The sequence below is a fragment of the Boleophthalmus pectinirostris genome, unplaced genomic scaffold (assembly GCF_026225935.1).
Source record: "Boleophthalmus pectinirostris isolate CB_2022bp ecotype Guang Dong unplaced genomic scaffold, ASM2622593v1 HiC_scaffold_7, whole genome shotgun sequence".
In the NCBI taxonomy this organism is placed as follows: domain Eukaryota; kingdom Metazoa; phylum Chordata; class Actinopteri; order Gobiiformes; family Gobiidae; genus Boleophthalmus; species Boleophthalmus pectinirostris.
The window spans coordinates 39,610,616-39,636,388 of record NW_026571473.1 but is presented as its reverse complement, the minus strand read 5'-3'; the positions used below and the strand labels follow the sequence as shown (position 1 = coordinate 39,636,388).

At 41.4% G+C, this 25,773-nt stretch overlaps 1 protein-coding gene across 1 annotated transcript in view; it reads right to left on the bottom strand.

The window, feature by feature from the left end:
* Positions 1-12,023: 12,023 nt before the first annotated feature.
* The window catches only part of nfia (nuclear factor I/A), a 103,245-nt gene continuing 89,495 nt past the window's right edge, over positions 12,024-25,773 (bottom strand). Inside the window, exon 10 of the mRNA XM_055165174.1 lies at positions 12,024-13,024. The gene's annotated coding sequence lies outside the window, so the exon portion shown is untranslated. The remainder of the gene's footprint in view (positions 13,025-25,773) is intronic.

The following is a 25,773-nucleotide window of genomic DNA, read 5'->3' as shown; positions in this document are numbered from 1 at the left end:
TTTTCTTGCTATAGTCAAACTAATCATCTCAATTTAAGGCAAAAACACACTTAAAACATTTTATATATACATGTGTATATATATATATATATATATATATATATATATATATATATATATATATATATACATGTATATATATATATATATATATATATATATATAATATATATATATATATATATATATATACATATATATATATATATATACATGTATATATATATATACATATATATATATATACATATATATATATATATATATACATGTATATATATATATACATGTATATATATATATATATATATATATATATATATATATACATGTATATATATATATATATATATATATATATATATATATATATACATGTATATATATATATATATATATACATGTATATATATATATATATGTATATATATACATGTATATATATATACATATATATATATATATATATATATATATATATATATATATATATATATATATATATATATATATATATACACATGTATATAAATTCAGTGGTTAAGTGGTTAAATTGCTCTAGATGAAGTTTAAGTCATTTAATTTCATTCTTAAATTGATTTGTTTGTTGTCGTACTGTGGAACATTCCAGGTGAAGTTTTAACATCTCCATGGAGACGAGCAGGTGGTGACGCTGCGAACACTAAAGTTACAGAGTGAATCTTTAAACTAAACTTAAAGACACATTTGAAGAAGAATCAAAAGTCTGATTTGGTTTGACGCCGACCGACACTTTACACCTGAAACTTTTAGTCTTTAGATTTAGAATCCTGATTTTTTTAAGATCATAATAATAATAATAAAAAAATAATAATCTTCTCTGTGTCATTTTGAGATGGGCCCAGAGAATCGTTTGCATTTGAAGTTTTTAATTCACACGTGCAGCTCTAACTCCGGCCACCAGGGGTCAGTGAAAGAGCAGCTTTGGTTCAGTTTGGTTCAGTTTGGTTCAGTTTGGTTCAGTTTGGTTGAGGTTCAGGGGCTTTTATTTGGAACATTTCTCCCTGAACTCCTGGATCTGTGACTTTTCCAGCGTTTTTGAGGAGGATCTGTGTCTGTGTTTGTGTTAAATATTTTTGAACATTTTATGAGTGGATTTTTACAAAACTCTGCTCAGGTTCGTCTGTGGTTTTGGTTTTTGGACGATGTCGTTTGTCAGAGAAACACTTTAAAATCTGAGCTGAAGATTTAGATTTAAGCAGAGGATCATTCAGAGATGATTGTTTCTGATCAGTCGATTATTCAGACGATTATTCAGATTGTAAAATGAGTTCAAATCTTGTGACTAAATGTTTGTAGATCAGAGTCTCCAGCCTTTTTCCTCCTGTGAGCTTCTTTACAAAACAAAAACAGAGTAAATGTAAAAGTCTCGGCGCTGGTCGACCTGAGCCTCGTCACACACCGACTCCTGTAAACTCATTTAGAATCACAAAATAAACTCATTTAATTTGACCTGGTGCCTCGACTAAAACTGCACTGGTTTTATTTTAGACGGTTTGGTTTTTTAAAATGACTTTTTTTGTTCAGCGGCTTCATTTTTTCGTTACTGAGTCAGAACTTAAACTCTTAAAAAACTATGAGATTTACTGATTTTTATAAAGAAATATAATTAATATTCTGCAGAACTGAGTTAAACATTTTGGCTCCACAATATTTTCTGTTTCTCATGAGGCCCCAGGGGGAAAAAAGAATCACTTACCCCCGAGTTCAACGATTATAAAACAGAAAACATGATCCAGTTTAGTTAAGCTTCAAAATTAAACTTTAACCATAGTAATTAATCACATTTATTTATTATCCACAACACACAGAATCTATAAACCCTGTGACGAGCTGCAGGTTGGAGGTTTGAGACTCTCGATCCAGATAAAGAACTTTCACTAAAACTGTTTAAGACATTTTTGTTCATTATTATTATTATTATTTTATTGATTGATTCTGTTAGTTTCCTCTTGGTTGAAACATAATTCTGCAGATTTTTTTTAAGTAAAATGTTTGACGTTGTGTGAAACACTTTGGAAACCGTCTTGTTTCTAAAATGTGCGACACAAATAAAGTTGGATCAGATTCGATTGGACATTTTGAACTGTTCATTTGTTTTATTTATTATTAATTCTTGCACTTTGACGGAGCAGCTCTGAATTTTATTAAACTGTGTAATGACAATAAAGGTTTTCTGTTCTATTTGATTTTAATGTTTGTGTGTTTTTAGTTGTGTGATTTAGAGTCTGTTTTCTCCAAATGTTGGTTAACTATTTATGATGAAAATAAGAAATTATTCTATCTAAGTTTACAGAAGAAGGAACTGAAGTGTATTTTTCATCTGAATATAAATTCTAACATATTTATTTAGTGTCTGGAGAAATGTGACGTTCGATTCTAAGAGTCTGACAGAAGAACATTGTTGGTTTAATGTTTTTGCAAAAGGAGGAAAGGAAGATAAACTTTTGCTTTTCTTTGCTCCTTTTCAGATTGACTGATTTTAATTTTATTTTTGGAGATTATATTTGTGAGGAGAAATGTAAAATAATCCACCTTTATGTATCTGACGATTACTGCATCATAATGAAATTTATCATTTAACATTTATGGAAACATCAAAATAAATTTAAATCAAACTGTTCAGTTTGTCACGATAAATAATTACATCATCAACTTATCACAAAAGCTGGAACAACAAACTGTATTTTGAGGCTCAGTATTTATCATAAGTGCTTTTTCTTTGCAGTAGTCGGGAGGTTTTTGTTATTTTTGTTTTAATACGATAAGATTTGAGCTTTAGAGTCGAATAAATAACTAATAAAAAAAACAATATAGAACTAAATTAAAATGACTTAAATTAAAAACATTTGACTTTATTTGAGCCGATTTCAACTTGAAAAGTCAAATGATCCACCAATGGAATAAGTAGTTTTTTTTCCTTAATTCAAGCCCAATTAGATTTAGTTTCTTATTTTAAGTGCAGTAAGATGTATTTTTATATTTTAAGTACAAAAAGTCTTGGTTATTTTACTCGTCAAGTCAAATCAAATCAAACTTTCTTTATTCTTGAGTCTTAACGTGGCTAGATTGAGTTTTTTTGTCGTGTTTATTTGTTACAGCTCAGGGTTTTTAACGATTCTGTCTTTAAAAGTTGAGTTTTCTGGGATTATCTTTGACTCAATATTTTCTTTTATCGTAGTTTTTTTATTCTCTGTGGCGACGCATCGTGGTTCAGAATGTTTTAGAGTCGGGCCTTTCGTCAGTTTGTCTCGGTGATTCTGAATCGGAGCCCAGAAAGATCCTGTGTCTTTGTTTCAGCGAGAGGAGGAGGAGAATAAAACTGGCCACGTTCGTTCGTTCGTTCGTTTGATTGATTGAATCTTTGGTAATGAACCTGCGGAGGCGCGTTTGCGGTCGACGCGGAGGCAGCTCCCTCGTCACGCGATTGTTCTTTGATTTTAGCTCAATGATTATTCACATCGTCAGGTCGGTTTCACGTCGGGTGAATCAAAAATACCCTGGTTTGAAGGAAAACACCAAAGAATTCTGCCTTTTCGTTTCAACTCAAACCGTTCACATTGGTACGACAGGATGTTCCCGGAGCTCGGACTCGCACAGCGGCCCGGGCTCCAGGACTCGCCTCACCTTTTCACACTTTTGAATTTTCCGAAAGCAACAAAATGTCTTCCGAACCCTGTGTCCTGTTTGGCAGAACTCTTCAGATTAAATGATCGTAGCAAAAAGAGGGAAAGCCGTTGATTAAAAGGGGATTTCCAAACGTGTCCGTACAGTCTTGGTATTGCTGGTTGGACTTTGGGTCTTCGTTCGTTCGTTGGTTCGTTCGGTCGTTGGTTCGTCGGTCGGTCGTTCTTGGTCTGGAGGTTTCTGATGGAGTTTGTGGTGATGCTGGTGCACGATGTGACTCGGCCCAATCACAGGCCTGCGTTTGTGTTAGTGATGAGGTCATGTTTTCTCCGATTGTCCAGCGCGAACCCACCGAGCCAGAACGGACCAACCACGGATTCAAGTTTGGACAAAATCTGATTAAACAGCTTCTTAAAATGTGCAAAATTTTGGACTATTATTAATTGTGCCCAAAATGAAGCTCGGTGAGTTTATGTTTTCAGTTTGAGTCTGTGAAATGTTTTTATTTTCACATGTGGATGAATCAAACTGAAGAAGCGACGCCTCTGGAACCGTTTCATTTCAAAGTTAAATTGGAGTCTTTCTGGTAAAATCTGTTTCTTATTTTTGGAGCCTGAACTTGAATCCCATTTTTTTTGTTCCGTTCTGGGCGCGATGTGTTTTTTAAGATTAGCAGCAGCAGTGGGTGCGCGGAGGACGGAGGAGGAGGCAGAAGCGAAGCCGAGGGTGGTGTGGTCAAACACAAAGAAACAAATGGAAAAGCAAAAGAATCATGTTGCATAATGGAGCTTTATTTCCCGCGTGGAATGGTGAACACAAAAGAAGATGCCTTCAGATGCAGTTATACTCGGGCATCCTTTGGCTCTGGCTAAGTCATTGTCTCCTGCCTAAAACTAAAGTCAAAATGCATGAAAACCCTCTGCTCCTGGTTTTCCTCCCGACGCCTCGTCTCCTTTTCCCTTTAACACAAGAGCCATTTACAATGGTCACGGCCGGAGCTTTTCAAGCTCAGGCTCAGAGCTTCAGCATCACAGAGGAAAACTCTTAAATACAAAAGCAAAAAGAAAGAAACAAAGAGAAGAAGGAAACAGGAAGTTTACAACTGAAACCCGCTTCCCAAAAACGTTCAAACCGTTTCTAATAATGTGGCGTCGATACAAACATCACAACACAACGTTTCCTCGTTACAAAAGTCCTGCATATAAAATAGGGCAGCTTCAAAATCAGTGTCATTAGAATAAACTATACAAGGAACGAACGCCGTAGCTCCTCCCCCGTGTGGGCGGAGCCTCCCTTTTCCTGTTCGTCCAATGAAACTAAAGTACGCACACGACAACACAACACAAAGGAACGCACTGCCCAAACTATTGCTTCATAATATCGCCTTGAAAAAGGGTGCAACTCTGTCATATCTTACACACGCGCGGACGCCGCCGCCGCGCCCTGTACGCCGCCGCAACGCCCTGTACGCCGCCGCGCCCTGTACGCCGCCGCCGCGCCCTGTACGCCGCCGCGCCCTGTACGCCGGCGCCGCGCTGGGGCCGCGCACGTACGAGCTGATTGGACTGATTGGCCGTTTGTTTTTCAACACTTCAAAAATGTTTTTTTGAAATATTTAGTTTGATTTGTTTTCGCCCCAGAAGCAGCTGCAGTTTTTCTTGAATATTTAGTGCAGATATTTGTCGCCGTCTCATGGCAAAAGTGACGTGAAACAGACGCGTGATTGGACGGATTCAGACGTGGAGTGGACGGGTTGAACAGGATTAAAGTTTGTGGACAGTGACTGATGTCGCCTCGTCTGACATTTGGCACGTTCTTCTGTCTCAGTTTTAAAGTCGTCGTCTCGGCTCTAACAGAACCTGAACAAACGTAACGACTCTTTTATTTGTTTTATTAAATTATTACTTTTCATTTTATTATTTGACTTCATGGTTCATGAGTAAACCGTCTTCAGTCCTGTCAAATGTTGGAGCTTGACGCTTCCATCCAGAAAGTGACGATGATAAATTAAGGTGCATCTCGTTTTTACTGCAAAAAGATTTATTTGGGAAATTTCCAATCACTGCCCGTCGATGTTCGTACGACGTCGACGCTTCAAACTAAAGTTTTAACAAGATGTTTTCTGTGAGACGCAGAAGTAGTTTAAGGCTCATTTGTGACCAGAAAAATCCAAACGTTTTTATTATTATTTATTTTTTTGACCTTTATTTATGGGGGATTTCACGGTCAGATTCACGTGCAGCGTCTGGAACAAATATTAAATAATAAGTAACGTAAAAACTCCGGTGCGGCGGCTCAGCTCGGCTGGATCGGCCACACAACGAGTCAGAAAACTTTGGTTGAAAGTAAAAACGAACAACAACCAAAATGACTAAATAATAAAAGGTGCCTGCATAAATGTGTTGCATATTTAATGTCCTCATTTTCATTTATGGAACAAAAGACGTAAAAACTAAACGAGGAAGACGTGAAGTTCGGCTGCGTGTCGTTGATTCTGAGCCGTCGCCTCCAGCGCCACGTCCACTGAAATGAGCAACACTCACGTCTGAAACTTTTACACTTTTACACTTTTCAAGTCACGTACACGGTCGGAAAAAAGGGAAGTCATCGAATTCTAGCACCTTTTGTTTTATCGTTCCAACACCGAGTCCAAACCTGATCATCGAAACTTTTTTAAACGCTTCTGTTTGTTCACAGGCCACGTTTACATGATGGTTTTAATTCTGAATAAATTGTTCTGAAGTAAAATATAAATGTTTTTTATTTCATGTGTGTGAGCGTCGGGGGGGAGGTTCTGATTGGACAGAAACACCAACGGATTTATGTCTTTGGGAAGAAAAAACACTTCAGCTCTTTGTCGTTCCTCCAAACTTTTCCTGCAGTGGTTTTCCGTCTGTGAGCTGAAGAAGAGGAGGAGGAGGAAGAAGACAAAACCTCAGTCCACTCCTGCATCCCGCTCACAAACCCAAAGAGACGTGGATCAGAGTCCTGAGACACGACTGGAGGAGCCGGATCGAATCGACCGCAGATATTTTTAAGAAGAATAAATGTGAAAAACGATCGAGGAGTAAATTAATTCAACTTTAAAATCAGAATAAAACAAACACTTAGTTCAGGATTAAGTGTTTACATGGACTTTTTAAAGTGGAATTCATTTTTAGTCAGAATTAATTTTTATTTAGAATTAAAGCTCTCATGTAAACGTGGCAATTGTTAAAAATAATAATAATGTTTTTTTTATTTTTTATCTGGGATTTAAAAGAATCAGATTGAAGTTTGTGTCACACACAAACATAAAACTCTTTTATTTTTGCTCTGAGGCATAAATCTGTTGAAAAAGGAAACACGGCGAATGGAGCAGCGCAAAAAAACCATCAATATCAAATATCGGCACTGATATAGATCGATACTGAAGAATCTGTATCGATACTGAAGCCGATATATCGCTCATCTCTACCGTGAGCGTAAACGTTTCAGATTTTAAACTAAACGTGTGTTCGCCGCTAACGAGAAACTCATTGGTTTGAAAAACTTTAGCTGTATTTATGATAAAAACGTTGGGCTCAGGACACGTTTGCTCAAGAACTGAAGGGTTGATGGTTCGATTCCTCTTTCCTTTCCTGTTTAAATAAATAAAACCACTGCATAGTGAATAAACGTGTTGCTCATTTCATGAAGGTGTTTGCGTCGGTTCTGGTGAACGTTTGTCTCGACCTGTTTCTGTTTTTAGTTGAACATTAGTTGGGTTTTTTTGCGGCGGAAATAAAAATGTCACGTTGGCGATGACGATGTCGAATGTTGTGCAACTTTTTGGGACCGGACCAAAGCTCAAGGCACATCGATTCGGAACGACTCGTGATAAATGTTTTTTTTTTTCTTTACAGGTTTTCAAATTAAACGGAGGATTTTGAAGTGAAACAGCTGGTTGGTTTGAAAAGAGCTTCACAAAACAAAAGTATCTGACATCAGTTTGTACAATAGAGCGTCTTTGTCACTAACTACACCTATGGAAAAATGCCACTAACACTAAAACATGCACTTTTTTTTTTTTCAACGTTTTTGAGCTTTTTTCACTTAAATTCTTTGCGACATGGGGATTTGAAAGTGTGCGCGTGTTTATTTTATTATATATCTATTTATATATCGCGGAGCTAAACCGACAGGACGGTTCGCTTCCCTCACACACTCGCTGATTCAACACTTCTGCATAAGTGCATCCGATTGGACGACGCCTCTTGGAGACGCGGCCAATCAGAGTGCGGCTTGTTACCCGCGTTACGATTATCGTGCGAAGGGACGCCGGACGGAGACCGGACCTGATGGAGAAGAAAGACGTCCTGGAACCTTCAGTGGACAAAACACGAAAGGTGCTCAAGAAAGAGGCAAGAATTTAAACAGTTTGTTCAAATCGTGACTGGAGAAGATGAAGAGAAAGATAAAAAACACTGTGTTTTTCAGATCAGAAGGAGCAACACCAAAACTACTGAAACATCGATCGTATCGTTTCATGTGGTGATACAGTATTGATATCGAGGGCTGCTGTATCGATACTCAGGCCCAGTTCACACTAGTGTGTATGTGAGTGGTGTTGTTGTGTGTACAGTGTTGGTTCACACTAGTGTGTATGTGAGTGGTGTTGTTGTGTGTGTACAGTGTTGGTTCACACTAGTGTGTATGTGAGTGGTGTTGTGTGTACAGTGTTGGTTCACACTAGTGTGTATGTGAGTGGTGTTGTTGTGTGTACAGTGTTGGTTCACACTAGTGTGTATGTGAGTGGTGTTGTTGTGTGTACAGTGTTCGTTCACACTAGTGTGTATGTGAGTGGTGTTGTTGTGTGTACAGTGTTGGTTCACACTAGTGTGTATGTGAGTGGTGTTGTGTGTACAGTGTTGGTTCACACTAGTGTGTATGTGAGTGGTGTTGTTGTGTGTGTGTTCACACTAGTGTGTATGTGAGTGGTTGTGTGTGTGTGTGGTTCACACAGTGTGTAGTGTGTTCACACTAGTGTGTAGTGTGTGTGTGTACAGTGTGGTTCACACTAGTGTGTATGTAGTGTGTGTGTTCACACTAGTGTGTAGTGTGTTCACACTAGTGTGTATGTGGTGTTGTTGTGTGTACAGTGTTGGTTCACACTAGTGTGTATGTGAGTGGTGTTGTGTGTACAGTGTGTTCACACTAGTGTGTATGTGAGTGTGTGTGTACAGTGTTGGTTCACACTAGTGTGTAGTGTATGTGAGTGTGTGTTGTGTGTGTGTACAGTGTTGTGTGTACAGTGTTGTTCACACTAGTGTGTATGTGAGTGGTGTTGTGTGTACAGTGTTGTTCACACTAGTGTGTATGTGAGTGTTGTTGTGTGTACAGTGTTGGTTCACACTAGTGTGTATGTGAGTGGTGTTGTTGTGTGTACAGTGTTGGTTCACACTAGTGTGTATGTGAGTGGTGTTGTTGTGTGTACAGTGTTGGTTCACACTAGTGTGTATGTGAGTGGTGTTGTTGTGTGTACAGGGTTCGTTCACTCTAATCCGATGGAAAATGGCTCCAGAGATGAAATGATCTGGTGCCTCCAGCTGCAGCAGTTTTTTCAGATCTTATAGTTTATGCAAATGAGTCATGTGGTTTGAAGTTTAGTTTCTGTAAAACGTAAACAAATGTGCTCAAAGATTTGTGGAGGAAACGGACACAGAAACGACGAGTCTGGACGCAGATCGTTTCTGTTACAGTGATGTGTTTCAGTGTAAACGTGACCTAAATTCTTTTGTGTAAGAGCCACAGTTGTGTTGACATTAAAAATGGGTGTTTTTCAAATTCACTTTGCACAAACTGAGTCGACTTTTAGTAACACAGTGATGGTTTGGCCTTTTTTCACTGAGCTGTATCGAATCGATCTGAAATATATCGTATCGAATCGTACTGAACTGAAAGTACACTGTATTGAAAAACGTCTCTTATCGAGGCCTGTGTATCGTATCGTTCTTAATGACACCAGCCCTGATAAAACTGTTGAATTCTCTCGTCTGTTTTCATACTTCAGTCACACTGGATCATCAGTCGCATTAAGAGAAACAAACAGACGACACTTGAGTCTGATCCTGAGTCCAGGCGTCCTCCATCCATCGACAGATCGAGGTGTAACTCGCCCGGCGTCGCCTCCATGTCGTGGTGAATGTGTTTTATCTTTTCTGTAATTTAATCTCTCTCTTTCTCTTTTTAATTTTATGATGATTATTTTTTTTTATTTGATTTGTAATGCAGCTTTTTAATGCAGCTTTGACACATTTGTTTACATTTTACAGAAACTAAACTTAAAACCACATGACTCATTTGCATAAACTATAAGCTCTGAAAAAAATGCTCTTTGTTCGCTGATGCGGTTCAGCTTCTGTCGGACTAAATGACTGTAAATTGGGCTTTACTCCGCGAGGCTCCTGACGACAGCTGTTGTAATTCTCCGACAATTCATCAAGCGTCGCAGCTTCGTACTGAAACATTTTGACAGATTTTTGAGCGTCACGTGTCACATAAAATCTCTCCAACGTCAGTAAACACAACCAGAATTTTGAAGGATTTTAAGTGCTCCTTATAGTCTGAAAAATACGGTAACTTCATATAGTTTTTGTACGGTCGTGTCCAGTGGAAGTTACAGGACTCTTTTACGTGAGATTTTCCTTGTGAGAAATTGTGCATCTTTTTAAAAATTTGCACCTCAGAATAAATAAAAGTGATGCAATAATATAATGGAATATTTCGTTCTGCCATGCGAAAAAGTTCTGCTGGAGTAAATATAAAAACTGCAATTTCCCACAAGGCGTTGGTTTGTTTTTTTTACCCCGATGTTTTAGAGTCCAGAGGTGAGATCGGACTTGGACCAAAAATAAACTCAGATAAACTCGGACTCGCCCGACACCGAGCCAACACACAATTGCACTTTCCTCATGACGTGATTCTTTTTCCTGCGGTGGAATCTCGTTCTGTTTTGGGGTAAACCCAGAGCTCAGACCCTGACAGAGCGATGCCGGGTCCCCCCCGCGCTGCATGGAACGGGATGGTATTCCAGAAGTGTCCAGGCCCGGGACGCTCGGAAATCTACGTCCTGTTCCCTCTGTCAGAGCCGCACGATACCAGCGCCAGAACCGCCGCACGGTTTCAATCTGGTGGCTTGTCCGTGTTTTTTAAAATGATCTTCTTCTCAGCGAACTCAAGCCACGTTTGGGAAATAACGATTTGAAAGCTTTTTTTTTTTTTGCAAATTGGTTAAAACGTGTCGGGTTCAATGGAACACTTCCTGATCTCTGTTATGGTGCGGCTCTCGCAGAGTGAAACAGCAAAAGACGCAAATGTTTCCCAATTAAAAATTCCAGTTCTGTTCAGTGCAATTTTCCTGAACCTGGTGTCTACAGCCTGGAGACTCCTGCTCAGATGGAGGCGCTGGGATGAGGAGGAGGAGGAGGAGGAGGAACCCTGGTCAGAAGGAGATGGACAAAAGAATGAGCCGTGAAGCCTCCAAGACGAAACCACCTGATCCGCCGTAAACCCGTACGATCGGCCGGAGCCGCAGACGTGGCTCAGAGGAGGACGCACCGTTGCATTGCTTTGACTCATGGCTCAGGGGGGAGCCAGCGTTTGATTGTTCTCTCTGTGCGGGCGTCCGACGGCAGCGATGGGACCTCAGGTGTAACATGGAATAAACTGAAGTTTTTGACGGTTTAACTCTTTGCAACTTTTAACGACTTAAACCTCGTGACGTCGACGGGGGCGGGAGTCAGGACGGGCAACGTAACAATCTGAGCTCGAGATTCGTCTGAAAGTGTTTTTTACCTCGTCACTTCCGTACGGACACTCGGAAGACGTTTGGAAACATGTGGATGACGACTCTGGGCATGAGATAAAACAATAAAACTGTGGATTCAGCAGCAGCGTCTTCACAAACTGCCAAAACTTTCCACGGTTTCGCGGTTTCGACGTCTCGTACGAGCAGCTTTTTGGACCTGTCCATCTGCCGAACAGAACGGAAAACTACTGCGACATCTTTATCTTTCTTTTTTAAAAATTCTTTCACCTTTTAAATCACTTTTTAAGACTAATTTTTATCGATTGGTTTTCCTATAACTGGTTTTAGCTTGATTTTATTCCTCATTTCTTGCTGTTTTTATGCTTTTTGTTTTGTATTGTTCTTTGAGGCTTGTACTTTGTAAACCTTGATTATACAAAAAAAAAAAATTACTTTTATAAATTAGACCAATTCTAACAGACAAATTAATAGGTGATTTAGAAAAGAAAAAAAGAAAGAACAGTGACATTTAGATGAAGAAAACTGGTCTGTTTTCCCAGATTTCTTCCAGATTTTGTTGAAGTTATTATCGGCGACAAAGCCCAAAGAAAGTCGTCGTTCGCATGTTTCCAAACGTTTTCCGGTTTTGTGACGTGAGCGAGTTTAAAAGATGAATTAAAAACGACAATAAAACTTAATTTATACTTTTTCCTTGAGAGTAACTGGTTTGATTATTTGGATTTTTGTGGAGGTTCGTGTTCTAAAAGCGTAAGCGTCGGCCTCGTCGTGACCCCCGCAGACCTCGTGTTTGTACGTTCAGAAGTCGCTCTGAGTTCTTCCGTGAAAACTGCGGCGGAGGCGTGAGGGACGATGGCGTCTGTAAAGGGCTCGTGTCGGGACGATGAGGGGCCTTTGGTTTTTCGCAGGTTGCATATAAAATTTATGGGAGGATGATTTTTTTTTACACTGAGCTGAGAACAGGCGTCGAACGCGCGGCGTGATTGTAACGTGGAGATACAAACAAAACGGCTCCGGGTTTGTGGTTTGTCCCCCTCTGAGTTCCGTCTGCGGTTCGATTCCCGCCTGCCCAAAACTCAAACCTCATGAAGTTCATTCACATCTCTCCGCAAAGGTCCGTGTCCGCTCGGAAAGATTCAGGCTTTTACCGTTCTCTCGGAAAAGCCGTTGTTTTTTTTTTTTTGTTTGTTTTTTTTTGTCCTTCCTTTTTAGGTAAGTAAGACGTTCAGGACAACAGTGAAAATGCAGGAGCTCGGACGGCGCCCGCACGGCCGCTCCGGGGGTTTGGGTCGGACTCCTGCGGGGTTCAGCGTCCGTCAGGCTCCGGGTCGGACCTCGCCTCCCGTTTGTTTGGGTTTCTGACAGTCACTGGCACTAAACGTGGGTAAACAGCGCCCCCCTCGGGTGAAGCTGGAGCCATGCTGATGCTGAGTCGGTCGGAAGAGTCTCGGAGGAAAAATGGCGGCTGTTTAAAGGGCGAGGGAGGCTCACTGGTGCAGCTGGCGTCAACGTCACAGTTTGAGGAGAAGAAGAAGAAGACTGCGGCGATTCACAGACTTATCCCAAGTACCACTGCAAAACACGAGAAAAACACCGTTAAACATCGACACTCGCAGAGGAAACGGACAACACCTGCTAGAGTTATTCTGATTTAACTCAACACACAGACGAGGTTTAATTTGACACTTTATTTGAGATGAAATTATGAACAAAACTGGTTCAAACTGGTTCTTCTCTGGAGGGAGTTTGAAGTGGAGGAGACAAATTTACACTAGAGGAAGTTGAATTAACACTAGAGGAAGTTGAATTAACACTAGAGGAAGTTGAATTAACACTAGAGGAAGTAAGTAAGTCTTTTATTTCTATAGCACTTTTCACAGAGATTTTTGTCCCCAAAGACGTTTTACAGAACATTCTTCATTCACTCTGCACCTGCTGATGTAAACTACTGTTGTAGCCACAGCTGCCCTGGGGCAGACTGACAGAAACGTGGCTGCCAATCGGCGCCATCGGTCCCTCCGACCACCACCATCACACACACACACACACACACACACACACACACACACACACACCACTTTCATACTAGGCAATATGGGTGAAGTGTCTTGCCTAAGGACACAACAACAGTTATTCCCACTGGCGCCTCCTGTGGCCCCTGATTTTCCCAGAGTCTCCATCCAAGTCCAGACCCAGACCCAGACCAGACCCAGACCCAGACCCAGACCCAGACCCAGACCCAGACCCAGACCAGACCAGTCCAGACCCAGACCAGACCCAGACCCAGACCCAGACAAACCCAGACCCAGACCCAGACCAGTCCAGACCCAGACCCAGACCCAGTCCAGACCTGAACCTGCTGAGCTTCTGAGATCTGATGAGATCAGGTTTTAGAATCCGGTGTGGCCTGGTTCAGTCCCTCAGTCGTCCACGAGGAGAAAATTCAGTTTGTCGACTGGACAAAAGTTAGTTTGGTTGAAGACTTTCCTGGGCTCATCCAAACTGCTTCTTCAGTTCAGAAGCAGCTTGGATGAACTTTTGTCCATTAACTTCTTCCTTTTAAAGACAAAGCAGTAAAGTGTATTTACCATGTTTCAACAGCTGATGTACGACACGTCACCACCAACACCAGCGACAACAAGTCAAATACACTTTACTGTATTAATTTAAAAAGAACCCAAGACGTTAAAGTAGAAAAGAAGACAAAATGAACATCTTTGGCTGAGCTTTTGTCCAGTCGACAAACTGAATTTTCTCCTCAAAACACTAAGAGAAGTTGAATTAACTTGAACCAAATCAACTCTGTCAAATAACCCAACTCCAACACACATTTAACTGTCAAAGAGTTAAAATATCACATTTTATATTCAAAACAACTTTACTCTGACATTATAACTATAACTGATGTCATGTTGTTTTATGTTAGTTGAAGGACAAACGAGCTTCATGTGAGGAACAGGAGAAGAAGTTTGTTATTTCCTAAAATGATGTTAATGAATGTTTATGTTTGTTGTTGTTAAAGTAAAAAAAAACTTGTCCCAGTTCAACTTCATGACTTCAGTTGTTGTTTGACTCTGTACTGATCCACCTGTGGGACGTGAGCCTCACACCTGTCGTCCTCCACTGGATCAAAACTGTCCGTCCCTCAGACTCAGTGTCTGTGTCTGACGTCGCAGTAGAAACACAACTTAAACCTTCAGAAAAAACCTCTTGTGCTCCTCAACTCTTTTCTTCTACAGCAAACAGGAAATCATGACAGTAACTCTGTGTGTGACTATTTATATTTGTATTTCTGCCTGCACCTGTCCTGCACCTGTGCACCTGTCCTGCACCTGTCCTGCACCTGTCCTGCACCTGTCCTGACCACTGGTGTTTCTCTTAAAGGTCTTATTTTTTATTTATTTTTTATTTATAATTTGTCAAGTTTGAGGGATTAAATACGCAGCACATCAACAACAAAACACACAAAACTAAATATAAAAATAGCACACATACAAAGAAAAAAAAAAAATAAAAAAAAATAATAATAATAATAAATAAAAATAAAATAATAAAAATAAAAACATAAAATAAAAATTTTAATTTTTTTTTTTAAAAAAGATGGGGGTTTGGGGAGGGTGTGTGTACTCCTCCTCTCTCTCCTCTTTGTCCTGCTCCTCTCTCCTCTTCCTCTCCTCCTCCTCCTCCTCCTCCTCTCTCTCCTCCTCTCCTCCTCTCTTCCTCTCTCTCCTCTCTCCTCCTCCTCTCTCTCTCTCTCCTCCTCTCTCTTCCCTCCTCTCCTCCTCCTCCTCCTCCTCCTCTCTCTCTCCTCTCTCTCTCTCTCCTCCTCCTCTCTCTCCTCCTCTCTCTCTCCTCTCCTCCTCTCTCTCTCTCTCTCTCCTCTCCTCTCTCTCTTCCTCCTCCTCCTCTCCTCCTCCTCCTCTGCTCTCTCTCTTCCTCCTCTCTCTCCTCTCTCTCTTCCTCCTCTCTCCCTCCATCTGCTGGATCAGCACTTTCCTCTGCTCTGTCGTTCCTTCTGTCGTTCCTTCTGTTCCTTCTGTTCCTGGTGTTGTTCCTGGTTTGTCCTGTTGGGGGCAGCAGCAGCTCGACGGGATCACAGCAGCTCTGGGACACTGGCTCCAGTCAGGACACTTTCTCTCTCCTCTTTATCTCTTCTCCTCCTCTTTATCTCTTCTCTCTCCTCTTTCTCTCTGCTCTCTTTCTCTCTTTTGTCGCCCTTTCATCCTCTCTGTTTTCTCTCTCCGTTCTCTCGTTCCTTCTCTCTTTTCTCTTTCTCCTCGCTCTCCTGCACTTCTCTCTCTCTCTCTTCTCCATCCCCTCTTTCACTCTCCTCCTCCTCCCTGTCCCTCTCTTCTCTCTCTCTCCCTCTTTCTTTTCTCGCTCTCTCTGTCCTCTTTCTCTCTTCTCCCCCTCTTTCTCTCCCTCTGTCCATCCCCTCTCTTTCTCCCCCCCCTCACTCTCTCCTCTCTTTCTCAGTTCTAACCCCTCTCTCCCATCCCTCTGTCCATCCTCTCTCACTCTCTCTCCCCCTCTCCTCTCGCTCTCTCTCACTCCCTCTCTGTTCTCTCTCTCCTCTCTTTCTCTCTGTCTGTCCTCTCTCTTTCTCTCTCTCTCTCTCTCCCTCTTGTCTCTAACTCCATCCTTCTCTCCCTGCGTTCTCTCCTCCTTCTCTCTCCTCTCACTCTCCTCTCTTTCGCTCTTCTTCCCCTCTCTCTCTCCCTCTCCCCATGCCTCTGTCCATCCTCTCTCTCTCTTTCTCTCTCCTTCTCTCCACCTCTTTCTGTCTTCTCTCTCTCTCCCTCTTTCTCCTTTGTCTCTCTACTCTCTTTCTCTCTTCTCCCCATGCCTCTGTCCATCCTCTCCTTCTCTCTCTCTCCTCCTTCTCTCTCCCTCTTGTCTCTCCCTCCATCCTCCCTCCGTCCTCTCCTCCGTTCTCTCCCTCTCTTCCTGTCTTCTGCGGTGAGTTTGAGTTGTTAACTTTTCTTTTTATCTGTAAATTCCAGGGAGACTCAGACTGAACAGCTGCAGGTTCAACTTCAGCAAAGAAAGAAAGAAAGAAAGAAAGAAGGAACACACTTCTTTTTTTTTTCTCTCTCAACCAACTAAACTTTCTTTTCTTTTTCACTCCAAACTTTCTCTCGTTTCGGGTTTTTAAACACTCGGGAAAAACAAAAAACACCGTAAATATTTCACAATATCTAAATAAAAAACTAAATAACCGTAAATTCAGCTTTTCAACGACACAAAAGTCACGATTTTATGAATTCTGTTCTGAAGTTTCCTCGTCACAAACAAACAAACAAACAGCTGGACTCACTTTTGTGTTTCGTTTAAAACACAAACTGCAGATTTAACAGAAGCTCTTTTCTCAAACTGAAAACTTCTCCTCACACTTTCACTAAAATCTTTTTTATCGTTTCAGTTTCTTGGAGTTTCTGATTTTTCCTGAACTAAAGTAAAAGGAGCCGTTCACTTCATGACATCACTGATTTAATCCACTGTTTTTCTGTCGCACATTTCATGAACAAAACCGTTTCCAAAATGCTGCACAAATATAATAAATAATAATAAATAATAATAAATATATCATAATTAACACTAATATCACAAAGTTACAAGGTTTTCTTCACAAAATAAAACACGACGTAAAGAAAACGATCAAATCAAATATTAAATCTAAACTCTTCAATCGTCTGACGTTGGTTTTCTGTTGTAAATCCAAAACACACGTCGACGTTTCACTGGAACAAATAAACAATTTAAAAAAACTAAACACTTTTCTAAAAATGTGACGTGTTTTTTTTTTCTGTTCTTTTGTGTCGGGAGCTCAAATCGACGGGACACTGGATCCAAACAGAGTCACATCAGTTTTTGCTTCATTCAGTTTTAAAAAGTTTTGGGCCAAACAAGATGTAAAAAAAAAAAAAGGTAAAAAAAAATCCTTACATTTGATCATTCTCATCGTGTTTTTTTTGTTGTTTTTTTTGTATGTTCATAAACAAAAAACTTCTGAGCTTCTTTATTATTATTATTAGTTTGTACGACCAAAAAACAGAACAACACTAAAAAAATAAAAAGAAATTGAGTTCAAATGATATTTAGATTGCACAGTGTGTCATTTATTTTTATGTGGGATTAAATAAGTGTTTTTCTTCCAACTGCTTTTTTGCTTCTTCTTTTTTTTTTTTTTTTTTTTTTGTAGTTATTTTTATTTCTATTTCATTTATGTTCCATGTTCCATTGAATTTAAATCTCTACTGACCCAAAATAAATAAATACATAAAAATAAATACATAAATAAATAAAACCTGGGGGACGTCTGAGAATTTGCAGATTCCCGCCTCATGTCTCCGTTTCTTTAATCGTTCACATGGGAAAAACAAACAAAAAAGTCTGTAAATCACTCGATTTTACTGATTTGTCATTTTTAAACTCAAAATTCCGACGCAAATTCACGACGATTTTTCTCCAAACGATGAAACTCGTCCGGTGTGAATCTGCATCAGGGTTTGTTTTTGTAATTGCTTCTTTTCTTTTCTGTTTCTTTATTTTCTTTCCGTGTTTTTTTCTCTTTCGATCTCTCCGTCGATGTCGGGAAAATCGAGTCGTTTACAGATTTTGTTTTTCCCGTGTTTCCCGATTTTACTGATTTTGACTCAGAAATTGAAAGAGAAAAGAAAACGTAAAGAAAATAAAGAGACAGAAAAGAAAAGACGCAAATACACCAAAAAACACTGATGCAGATTCACACGGGACGAGTTTCATCGTTTGGAGAAAAATCGTCGGGAATTTGCGGCAGAATTTTAACTTTACAAATGACAAATCAGTAAAATCGAGTGATTTATGGATTTAGTTTTTTCCGTGTGAATGTGTAAAGTGAAATAAAGTGAGGAAGAAGAGAGAAACAAAGAGAGGAGAGGATAGAGCTCTTCTTCCTTCATCTCTCTCCTTTCTTCACTTCTTCTTTTCCTCCTCCTCCTCTCTATCCTCTTTCCTCTCTCCTCCTTCCCTCCTCTTCTTTCTCTCCTCTTCTTTCTCTCCTTCTCTTTGTTTCTCTCTTCTTCCTCACTTTATTTCACTTCACACATCCACATGGGAAAAACTAAATCCATAAATCACTCGATTTTACTGATTTGTCATTTTTAAACTCAAAATTCCGACGCAAATTCCAAACGATGAAACTCGTCCGGTGTGAATCTGAACCTGTGTTTTTTGTTGTAATTGCTTCTTTTCTTTATTTTCTTTCCGTTTTCTTTTCTCTTTTGATTTCTGTGTCAAAATCAGTAAAATCGGGAATCAGGGGAAAAACAAAATCCGCAAATGAATCGATTTTCCCGACATCGACGCAGAAATCGAAAGAGAAAAAAAAACAAATAAAATAAAATAAAGAGACAGAAAAGAAAAGACGTAATTACAACAAAAAACACAGAAGCAGATTCACACCGGACGAGTTTCATCGTTTGGAGAAAAATCGTCAGGAATTTTGAGTTTAAAAATGACAAACACGGAATTTTCACACGGGATTAAAATCTCAGACTCGTCCACGATTATTATAAATTAAATAAAAAAATATATTTGACAAAAGTCGGGGCTGTGAGTTTGATCTTCATCACGTTTCCTTCGTTTAAAAATGTTAAAGATCTTTTTGAAAAACGCTCTTCCTCCTCCTCTTCTTCTTCTTCTTCTTGTTTCTTTTCTTTTCGTTCGTGTCTTTATAAAAGTGTTTTGTTTTTTTTTTTTCAGATCCTCGTCTGAACTTTCTGCACAAAAACCAAACTCCAAACCTGAGTCTAATTCATCTGTGAGAGAATCAATCGATCTGCTGCACCTTCCTCCTCCTCCTCCTCTTCCTCTCCTCCATCCTCCATCTCTCCATCCTCCACCTTCCTCCTCACAGGACCGCTCTTCTTCTTCCTCCTCCTCCTCCTCTTCCTCTCTATCCCCTTCTCCCTGCTCCACCTCTTTTCTTCTCTCTATCCTGTTCTCTTCCTCTTCCTTCCCACCTCTCTTTCTCTCCCTCTCCTTGTTTCTCTCTTCTTCTCTCTCTCTCTCTCTCTTCTCTCTCCTAACTTTGTCTCTTCTCTCTCACCTTTCTCTCTTCTTCCTCTCACTCTTCTCTCTCTTCTTCCTCTTCTCTTTCCTCTTCTCTCTCTTCCTCTTCTCTTTCCTCTTCTCTCTCTTCCTCTTCTCTTTCCTCTTCTCTCTCTTCTTCTTTCTCTCTCTCTTTCCTCTTCTCTCTCTCTCTTCTCTCTCTTCTTCCTCTCTCTCTCTCTTCTCTTCTTCTTTCTCTCTCTCTTTCCTCTTCTCTCTCTTCTTCTTCTCTCTCTTCTTCCTCTCTCTCCTCTCTTCTCTTCTTCTTTCTCTCTCTCTTTCCTCTTCTCTCTCACTCTTCTCTCTTCTTCCTCTTCTCTCTTCTTCTTCTCTTCTCTTCTCTTTTCTCTCTGTCTTTTTCTCTCTCTCTCTTTTCTTTCCTCACAGTTTAAAGTTGTTTGTTCATTTAAAGCTGCACAGTGGAACTTTTTTGTTGTTTTTTTCCGGTGTTTTCTGTCTCTTCTTCGTCTGCGTCGTCGTGTTTGTGTTTGACCTGAAATGTTCCGCAGTTTGACTTTAAACTGTCTGTATGTTGTTTTATTAAAGACACGTGGACGTGTTCACTGTGAGACACTGAGCTCGTCTCCACGGCGACAGATGTGACGCGTCACACTGCGGAACATTCTGAGCAAAGGACGAGGATCATGTACCGGAAAAACTCCAGAATGAAGCTTTAACTTCAGCTTTTTAACCTTTAAATTTACAACAAAGTTTCACCAAACGACAAAAACAAACACGAAAAATAAAACTGGTTTAGTCCTGGTTTAGTCCTGGTTTAGTCCTGGTTTAGTCCTGGTTTAGTCCTGGTTTAGTCCTGGTTTAGTCCTGGTTTAGTTCTGGTTTAAATCTGGAGAAACTGGAAAAGTTTAATAATAAAACTGGCGGCTCAAAGAATCGTGGAATCGCCGAAGGCCTCGCCCCCCCCCCCCCTCCTCCTCCTCCTCCTCCTCCCTCGCTCCCTCCCTCCTCTTCCTCTCCTCGCCTCCTTCCTTCCTCCTCCCTCGCTCACTTCCTTCCTTCCTTTCTTCCTTGTTTTAGCTCAGGTTCAAGTTCAGCTCCGTCTTAGATCATGTCTCGTTGCCACTGACGACGAGACGCTCGGGACGTGACTTCCATCGACAAAACACTCCTCCTCCTCCTCCTCCTCCTCCCTCCCTCCCTCCCTCCTCCCTCCTCCCTTCCTCCCTATGCTCCTTCTTCCCTATGCTTCCTAACTCTGCTTCCTTCCTTCCTTCCTTCCTCACTCACTTCCTAAAAAAACCTCCTCCTCCAGGTTTAGTTTGTTTGACTGAAAAAGTGATTTAAGAACTAGACCAGGACTAGACCAGGACTAGACCAGGACTAGACCAGGGCTAGACCAGAACTAGACCAGGACTAGACCCAGGACTAGACCAGGACTAGACCAGACTAGACCCAGGACTAGACCCAGGACTAGACCAGGACTAGACCCTGGACTAGACCCTGGACTAGACACGGGACTAGACCAGGACTAGACCAGGACTAGACCAGGACTAGACCCTGGACTAAACCCTTGACCAGGACTTGACCAGGACTAGACCAGGACTTGAGCAGGACTAGACCAGGACTTGAGCAGGACTTGAGCAGGACTAGACCAGGACATGAGCAGGACTAGACCAGGACTAGACTCTGGACTAGACCCTGGATTAGACTCTGGACTAGACCCTGGACTAAACCCTTGACCAGGACTTGACCAGGACTAGACCAGGACTTGACCAGGACTAGACCAGGACTTGAGCAGGACTAGACCAGGACTTGAGCAGGACTAGACCAGGACTAGACCAGGACTAGACCAGGACTTGAGCAGGACTTGAGCAGGACTTGACCAGGACTAGACCAGGACTAGACCAGGACTTGAGCAGGACTTGAGCAGGACTTGAGCAGGACCCGGGCGTCTTTAACTGTTGAGTTTAATCCTTTTACGTCGGGGTCAGAGCGTCCCCACTTTGCAGATTAGAGGCTCTGGCTCTGGTCCCGATGTGTGTGAGTGTGAGTGTGAGTGTGTTCTGGGGACAGGGCTGCAGAGACGGAGAGAACGAGAGAACGAACGGAGAGAGAGAGAGAGAGAGAGAGAGAAGGAGGAGGAAAAGAAGAGAAAGGGAAGAGGGAAGAGAAAAGGAGAAGTGATGGAGATGAGGAGGAAGGAAGAGCGAGTAGGAGAGAGAAAGAGGAGAAACGGAGAGAAGGAGAGAGCGAGGGATGAGAGAGGAGAAGGGGAGAGCGAGGGATGAGAGTGTGGGGGGAGAGAGAGAGAGCAGAAAGTCCCGCGTCAGCAGCTCCTATTGATTAAAACCTAACCCCAGCCTCTCCTCTATCACTACAGCACTGCGCAGTGGAATTACAACCAGACACGGCTCCGAGGGGCACCCAGCGGGAGAGGCACCGACAGAGGGAGGGAGGGAGGGAGGGAGAGGTAGAACCAGGCCACTCTCCTCTCCTCACCCCCCCTCACAGCAGAGAGACGAGGGGGGGGCAGGACCAGGCCTCTGTCCCTCTGCTCCTGGACTCGGAGTTTGTGACCCTGGTTTCATCAGAGGCTCAGATCAGAGTCCAGACTTTCTCTCTTTTCACACTGTTCCCCTCGATTTTCAACAGTGTTGGGAAGTTTACTTTTAAAATGTAACATATCCCAAAATGTAGTTTGTAACATAATCCATTAAAGTACTTAAAGTGAGTAATGTAATCTGATTACTTTGGATTATTTGATATTGTCGTGGTTTTTAAAACGACATGAATGTGACAACAACATCCTGAAAATTCTTGTTTGTTTTCTTCAAATTGTCTGTTGAGCCCAAGTCTCCACTGAATAAGAAACAAAGAGCAGGAAATCTGAAGATGTTTTGTTTTGTCTGTTAAAAGAAAATAAAAAGTCCAGATTTTACTTAAGCAGATAAAAAATATTATTGAAAGAAAAATTATTTCTATATGAGACACGGCTGCCTTCCAATTATGTTCACACTGCTGTTAGTGTCATAATGTTTAGACCTGGTTTAGTCCTGGTTTAGTCCTGGTTTAGTCCTGGTTTAGTCCTGGTTTAGTCCTGGTTTAGTCCTGGTTTAGTCCTGGTTTAGACCTGGTTTAGTCCTGGTTTAGTCCTGGTTTAGTCCTGGTTTAGTCCTGGTTTCAGTCCTGGTTTAGTCCTGGTTTAGTCCTGGTTTAGTCCTGGTTCAGTCCTGGTTTCAGTCCTGGTTTAGTCCTGGTTTAGTCCTGGTTTAGTCCTGGTTCAGTCCTGGTTTAGTCCTGGTTTAGTCCTGGTTTAGTCCTGGTTTAGTCCTGGTTAGTCCTGGTTTAGTCCTGGTTTAGTCCTGGTTTAGTCCTGGTTTAGTCCTGGTTTAGTCCTGGTTTAGTCCTGGTTTAGTCCTGGTTTAGTCCTGGTTTAGTCCTGGTTTAGCCTAAAACAGGAAAATACTGTCCTTTAATCCATTTATGTCAACAAAGTAACTGTAATCCAATTACCACTCACTGAAACAGTAACTGTAACTGAATACAGTTACTCATCATTTGTACTCTGATTACTCTGGTACATGTATCTGTTACTCCTGACACTGGATTTTCAAACACAGAAACACAGAGTCTGTTTACACGTTTCACGGGGAAAAAAACAACTAAATATTTGACAGGAAGTGTCAAAGTGTTTTTTAAACCAGACATGTCCAAATGACGGCCTGTGGGCCAAATGCGGCCCTCTTACTAATTTTTCTTGGCCCTCAGGCGTCCAGGTGATTTGGCCCAAATGACTTTGCATCAATTAAAAATGAACTTTTCACAGCAAGTTTTTTGAAAATCTACTTTGATAAAGCAAATGTTGAAGATTTACTGTGTGGTTTTGGGGATTTTAGAGTGAATAAAAACGTCTCATTCTAAAGTGTTAAACATGAACATATTTACATTTTTCACTGTACTGAGCTCCAGTTTACGGCCCCCGGTCAGTTTCTGCTTCATCTGTGTTTAGAAATGTGGCCCTTGATGAAAAAAGTTTTTTGGGGCTTAAAAACGCACAAATCTAAACCCACCGTCCAGAGTGGAAAAGTTGAACACACTGCGCTGTAGTGTTTCTGTTTACACTGCCCAAGACGCAAAACTCTGGTCACATGTGCTCAGGTCGTGTACGAGTTTATGTCACAAACAAACAGGACACACAAACAAACATGTCGGATCATTTTCAGCTCTAAAAAACTCACACGAGGCAAAACAACAAATGTGGAGAATCTGCAGAGACACTGTCAGTGAAGAAAGAAGAATCTGCAATCTACAGAAGAAGAGAGGGTCAGAACAAACGCAAACGCCGCGACAACACAACAAAAAGCCACAACACAACAAAAAGCCACAACACAACAAAAGCCACAACACAACAAAAACAGCCACAACAGAAGTGACGGCGGGACTCTGTTTTCCGACGGACCGATCAAGCGGCAAGTGAAGAAGAAGAACTACAACGTGAAAAGTAAAGGAACGGAGAAGTTGGAAACGTAAGTAAAAGTAATTTATTGTTTTATCATTATTCGTTTCACGTTGTAGTTCTTCTTCTTCACTTGCCGCTTGATCAGTCCGTCGGAAAATCGAGTCCCACGGTCACTTCCGTTGTGGCTTTTTAATGTGTTGTGGCTTTTTAATGTGTTGTGGCATTTGCGTTTGTGTTGTCGCATTTGTTTTTGTTGTGGTGTTTGTATTAAAATAGAGTCCCGCGGTCATTTCCGTTGTGGCTTTTTTTTTGTTTGGTTGTGTTGTGGCTTTTTGTTGTGTTGTGGCTTTTTGTTGTGTTGTGGCTTTTGTATTTGTTGCGGCGTTGGCGTTTGTTGCGACTCCTCTCTTCTTCTGTATCACCTCTGTCAGACTCTGGACGCACCAGGTTTAAAGAACCTCCCCGACCTGAGGAGCTCGGACTCACAAACCCACAGACCCGACCCGGCCCCCGTCACACCCCTGATCCTGATCGTGTCGACCCGGTGCACACACACAGGTGGACCTCAGATGTTGGTCTCAGATGAAGCGGTGCAGGTCTAAGTCCACTCGGTCTCTTCAGGGAAACTCCCAGAGCCTCTTTAAATCAGTTCTGGTTCTTTTCGTCGTCCATCGTGACTTGGAGCAGGTTTGGCCTCGGGTCGAGCTTCTCCCCTCGTCTTCTTCACTCTCCACAAACAGGAAATGACGTCGTGAGTCTGTCCTCCCATGATGCATCTGGAACGGCTGGTCTGGACCTGAGTTGGCGTCTCAGCAGATCGACCAGAGTTTGGAGTTTGAGCGACCGAGACCAGATCTTTTTTTTTTTTTTTTGAGTCTCGGTCCGTTTGATTTAGAGCAGATCTGAGACTGAAACTTTCACACCGACGAAAATGAAACGAATTTATAAAACTCAAACTCTGTCACGTGACTCGAGTTTAATTTAGTTTAGTTTATGTTATCAGGTTCTTTTTTTCAGACCTGGAGTTTTATTTCATCCCTGACAGTTTGTTCTGTTCACTGGCGTCTTCCTCAGAGTCTCGTGATGTTGCTGTGTCGTGTCTGGTCAGATGATTTAAACAGGTTTTGTCTCTGTTTTCCTCTCGGTGGAGGCAGGACGACAGCGCCACCTGCAGGTCCCACTTCCTCAGGACAGAATCCCAGGTGTGTGAGAGTAAAAAAGCCCCTCGTCCCGGTTTACAGTCCTGTGGGCACGTTTCTGTATTTCGATTGCTTCTTTAATCCAGCGTCAGTGTTTGTTTTCCTCTGTCCCAGTGATGTTTCATCCATAATGTGGTTTTCTCTTTTACACTGATCAGAAACGGACGATTTGAGTTGTTCCTGTTCTGCTTTGTGTTTTGTTGCTCGTGTTTCGCCTTCGCTGTTTCCTTCTCGCGTTCTGTTCCATGTTCCTTTTTTCGTGGACTGAACGCCCTCCCTGTTTCCTCGATGTGTGTTTTATTGCAGGACATGCAGGGGATTTCGTATATGACATTACATTTTTGCTCCGGTTCTATTTTGTCTTTCGGGTGGACGAGTATTTGTCTGAGTTTTCTGTTCGGTTTCACTCGTGTGTTCATATTGTGTTTTTTCTCTGTACTTTTTCTGTTTTGCCGCTGGTGTACGGTCATGTTCCCAGGCCTGTGCTCATTTTCTCTGTTTTGTTTTTGTTTCTCTGGTTCTGTTTTTCTTTCTCCTTCTGTTGTTTCTCTTTGTTTATTTGTGTAGTTTGGGTCTCGGCGTTGCCTTCGCGCCTTGTGAATGTGTCCGTC